Source organism: Dipodomys ordii, unplaced genomic scaffold (genome assembly GCF_000151885.1).
Source record: "Dipodomys ordii isolate 6190 unplaced genomic scaffold, Dord_2.0 Scaffold1615, whole genome shotgun sequence".
In the NCBI taxonomy this organism is placed as follows: domain Eukaryota; kingdom Metazoa; phylum Chordata; class Mammalia; order Rodentia; family Heteromyidae; genus Dipodomys; species Dipodomys ordii.
This window is the reverse complement of record NW_012268831.1, coordinates 1-5,133: the sequence shown is the minus strand read 5'-3', so window position 1 is coordinate 5,133 and position 5,133 is coordinate 1. Positions and strand designations below refer to the sequence as shown.

General features: G+C 42.1%; 1 pseudogene; it reads left to right on the top strand.

The window, feature by feature from the left end:
* The first annotated feature begins 625 nt into the window (after window positions 1-625).
* Window positions 626-919, top strand: LOC106001986 (annotated as a pseudogene).
* Window positions 920-5,133: the final 4,214 nt, after the last annotated feature.

Below are 5,133 nucleotides of genomic sequence, written 5' to 3'. Positions count from 1 at the left end.
TTTACACTCTTAAGAATACTGAAAAGTTAAATGAAAATATATTCTGTCCAGAACTGATCTATTATTTCTCTAGACTAAGGACTTGCATTCAGTCATCTATTAAGATTGTTATAGGGATGAGGTAATAGTATATGTGAAATGGAAAGCAAAACTATCAGGTCAAGCGAGGCGCTGGTGGCTCTGCCTGTAACCCTAGCTACTCAGGAGGCTGAGATCTGAGGATCATGGTTCAAAGCCAGCCTGGGCAGGAAAGTCCGTGAGACTCTTATCTCCAATAAACCACTAGAAAAACTGGAAGTGGCGCTGTGGCTCAAGTGGTAGAGCAATCGCCTTGAACTGAAGAGCTGAGGGACAGTGCCAAGCCCAGAGTTCAAGCCCCACGACTGACAAAACGACAACAACAACAAAAAAAACTATCAGGTCAGAGGAAACAGCTTTGGAGAGAAGAGATACTCAGATAACCTATTTAAACCAGCTAATTGAAATTTAAATAAAGTTTGACAAAGATCTTTTACATTCCCAAGTTCTAGATTCCACTCTATTGGGAATAGTAAGATATGGCCCTAATTGTGAGGTACTTATATAAGAAAAGCAGACAACCTGGAAGCTACCCCTTCCTGGGGTCATGATAGGCAGCAAGATGGCATCTGCCAGCAGGGTTGTTCAGGCAGTCAAGATACATACTCCATTAATAATATTCCCTAACGAAGAGACAATCCTAACCTCAGTGTATTGGAAGCTTTGAGATCAGCAGGGCTACTATTCACTCTTCTTTGGTCTCCCAGCATGCTAAGGGAAGTAAATGCACGAGGGCCCACCAGACACTGGAACGATATTAAAAACACTACCTCAGAAATACAGAAGGAACCTTAGATCTCAAGAAGAAATGGAACTTATCCAATATGGAGATCCAGAATAATCATTGAGGCTGTTTGTCATCAAAGAACTCCCTTTACAATAAAGGACTTGCAAGATGACAAGTACAAAATTGCATATTAAACAACCTTAATAAATATCCAGAGAAAATGAAATATAGAAAATATAGATGGATACTTCCATTGCTAATTTATGTATCTTGGTCAGCTTCTCTACAAGCTTACCAAATTGTTTATGTACTTTATACCTACTATAGTATACATTTTAAAATATTAGCCTTTTTAGCCAGGTGCTGGTGGCTCACACCTATAGAATCAGAGCTACTCAAGAAGCTGAGATCTGAGGATCATGTTTCAAAGCCATCCTGGGCAGTAAAGTCCTTGAGATTCTTATCTCCAATTAACCACTAGAAAACCGGAAGTGGCACTTTGGATCAAGAGGTAGAGTGCTCACCTTGAGCTAAAGAGCTCAGGGACAGCGCCCAGGCCCAGAGTTCAAGCCCCAAAACCGACAAAAAAACAAAAACGGAAAGGCAGACCATAATTAACTTTGTGTAAAATAAGGCCAGAGACTAGTAGAAACTTAAAACTATGATACAGTTTAAAAAAAAACAAATACAGGGGCTGGGAAAGTGGCTCAGTGGTAGAGCGCTTGCCTTGCATGCATGAGGCCCTGGGTTCGATTCCTCAGCACCACATAAGCAAAAAGAAAAAAGCCGGAAGTGGTGCTGTGGCTCAAGTGGTAGAGCGCTCACCTTGAGCTGAAGAGCTGAGGGACAGTGCGCAGGCCCAGAGTTCAGGCTCCACAACCGGACCCCCCCCCCAAAAAAAAGAATACTGGTTAATAATATTGTATACTATGATTTTCCAAGAGAGTAATATTTAGATACTCATATATACATGCACTGTTAAACATCTGAAATAATAGGTATATTAATTTACTTGGCTATAGCAATCCCTTTACTGTATATATGTACATCAGGATAATCAACTAGGCTTAAGGTATAGGTTAGTACTGCAACATTTACCTAGCAAGTGCAAGGTCTTGGGCTCAATAAACCTGCACCAAAGGAGATAGAGGAGGAGGAGGAGAAAGATGAAGAGGATATAAGTACATTAAAATATCATGGTATACACCTTATCACCTTATACATGTACAATGAAAAAAGCAAAATAATGCTGCTTTTATTTTGTATTTGTTTTTGTTTTATCCAGTCGTGGGGCTTGAACTCGGCCTGGGTGCTGTCCCTCAGCTCTTCAGCTCAAGGCAAGCACTCTACCACTAGAGCCACAGTGCTGCTTCCAGCTTTTTCTGTTTATGTGGTGCTGAGGAATCGAACCCAGATCCTTGTGCATGCAAGGCAAGCACTCTACTCTACCGCTGAGCTACCTTCCCACAAAATAATGCTTCTATCTTACATAATGAAATATCTTTCCTAAAACAACAACAAAAGCACCAATTTCCTCCAAAAAGGACACAAAGTTCCTTTATCTATCTTCTAGTAAGCCACAGATCTCTTCTGATACTGTAACCTAAGGATGATATTAATGGTTAACCACTATTAACACATGTAGATTTTAGAGGCATGAGATAGAAGTAAAAGTCAGCTGTATGTGTGTATATATGTATATATATACTATATATATAAATAATTTATTATAACATAGCCCTTGTTTCTACATTTTTGCATGACTGGCTCTTAGTTATTTCAGTTTCACCTAAAATATCAGCTTCTTTGCTGACCTTCATGTGAAGTAGAATACCAGAAGGAAAATACAAGCCATGTGGTATAAAGTTGGAAGCCTGATGCAGGGGTTCACACCTGTAATTCTAGCTGTTCAGGAGGCTTAGATCTGAGGATCAAGGTTCAAAGCCAGCCCAGGCAGAAAAGTCCCCATGAGACTCTTTTTTTTTTTGGGGGGGGGTCCGGTCATGGGGCCTGAACTCTGGGCCTGGGCGCTGTCCCTCAGCTCTTCAGCTCAAGGCTAGTGCTCTACCACTTGAGCCACAGTGTCACTTCTGGCGTTTTTCTTTTTGCTTATGTGGTGCTGAGGAATCGAACCCAGGGCCTCATGCATGCAAGGCAAGCGCTCTACCACTGAGCCACCTTCCCAGCCCCCATGTTTTTAGTCTTTAGTTAGTGATAGGTAACATCTTTTTTTTTTTTTCCAGCCAAAGGTAATGGGAAACTTTGTTAGGAAAGGAATAGTGAACACAGGCCATCTTTAAGTGAGTGACCCAGGAGCCTAGAGCTAAGGCCCTTCCTAGGACCAGCCTGTGGGACAGTCTCTGTCCCACAGTTGGAGGAAGTTTCTGAATTATACTTGACCTTAGTTTAAGGGCATGGTTTACTCTGGTCTAGGTAGGTTAAGTTAAAGATCTGTTGTTCCAGGAGCAATTCACTGACCTACCTTAGTCTGGAATGAAGCCTATCATTCATCTGTAGGCTACACAGACAAATTGGAAAGCTTTGTGGACTACATAGACAAATTGGAAGGTCTATACAAAGTTAGAGCACAAAAATGCAAGGTTTCCAGAGGAAAACTAGCCCTGTAAGGTAAATAGAAGAAACTACATGCTTAGCGCTAGCAGAGAGGAAAACCTGAGAGACTGTGTAGAGTGGCACAGTGGAGTAGAATGTCCTGAACAGGCCAGACCCATATGCTATGTCCTTTCTGCAGGTCCAGATCTTGTAAGAGGGACATGAAAGTGAGAACATAGGGGAAAGCTCAGACCACTTAGAGGCATTATAATAGAAAATATCAAGTAAGAGTGTTGTCTTGGGCTGGGAATGTAGCTTAGTGGTAGAGGGCTTGCCTAGCATGTATGAAGCTCAGCACCACATAAACAGAAAAAGCCAGAAGTGGTGCTGTGGCTCAAGTGGTAGAGTGCTAGCCTTGTGCAAAAAGAAGCTCAGGGACAGTGCCCAGACCCTGAGATCAAGCCCCCCGCCCCCCCCCCAAAAAAAAGTGTTGTCTTGACACAACCTGGGATTGGGCCTGTGAGAATAGGTAAGAGCGAGGGATATCCTCCTGGCTCAATAGTTAGATAAATTAGTGGGCGGGGCACTTTTGAAACATCCTGTATTACTCTAGAGGGCTGAGGCACTGCACACTTTTCAGATACTTCCTGACAGCTCTGTTTCTTTCAGCATTAACTGTGAATGGCCTCTGGCTCATCTCATTCTATCTGAGCTAGCACAAAGGGAAGCCTTTGGAAAGCTTGGTCAGTAAGCCAGTAACAAAGCAAGTGCCTTAATAAAGATAGATACGCATACTTGGAATGTTTTATCTGAGGTAGGAGTCTAAAGGGAAAAGCTCAGTTCTGTTCAGAAAAGAGCAGTAGCAGCAGAGAGAGAAAGCGAGACAGAAAGGAGGAGAGAGAGGAGGGAGATGGCAGATGAGAGATGGGAGGGGAGAAGTCAATAAAGGGACTGGAGGATAAGGGCCGCGTTCAGTCCTCATATTTGATGTAAGGGGGATTCTAGAGACACGTTCACTAATATTTCTAACGTGGGACAAGCAAACCCACTTCCACAGGGTTACTGGAACAGAATCAAACAGTCAACCCAAAGAACATATGACAGGGAAAAAGCAGGCTAGAGAGCTGAGTGAGATCTTGGTAGGAAAAGGAAGCATTTGGCACTTAGTAATCCTACAGGAGAGCAGGGACAGTGTTTAGAAGAAACCTCAAAGCAAGTCATGCCTAGCCCAGCAACCTGAAGGTAATATTGGTGAGGAAAAGAAAGCAGTCAGAATCCTAACAGTGGAAAAATGCTTACAGAGCAAAGGAAATAGGTATATTCTCAACCGAGACAAAGGTTCAGAAACAACCATGTTGGATCTGACTCACCAAGTCACATATAAAAAGACATCCAAGTCATGTCACCAAAATACATTACTGGAAAACACAACTCTACCTCAGTCCTTACATCCAGAAGAATTCAGTCAAGACATGAAACATAGTGAAAGTAATAGGGAAGTTTATTAGGCTGAAAGTAGGCAATCTGTATAGTGAGAATGACCTGCAACATCTATTTTAATAGTTTAAAGAATATTATATGAATATCTATATATCATTATCCATGTATTTATTGCTTCATTCTTGGAATTTTTAATTCTAGGGTTTAAAAAGTGCTCAACACTTTTTAAGGTGGTTCAGTGGTAGAGCGCTTGCCTTGCATGCCTGAGGCCCTGGGTTCGATTCCTCAGCACCACATAAGCAAAAAGAAAAAAGCCGGAAGTGGCGCTGTGGCTC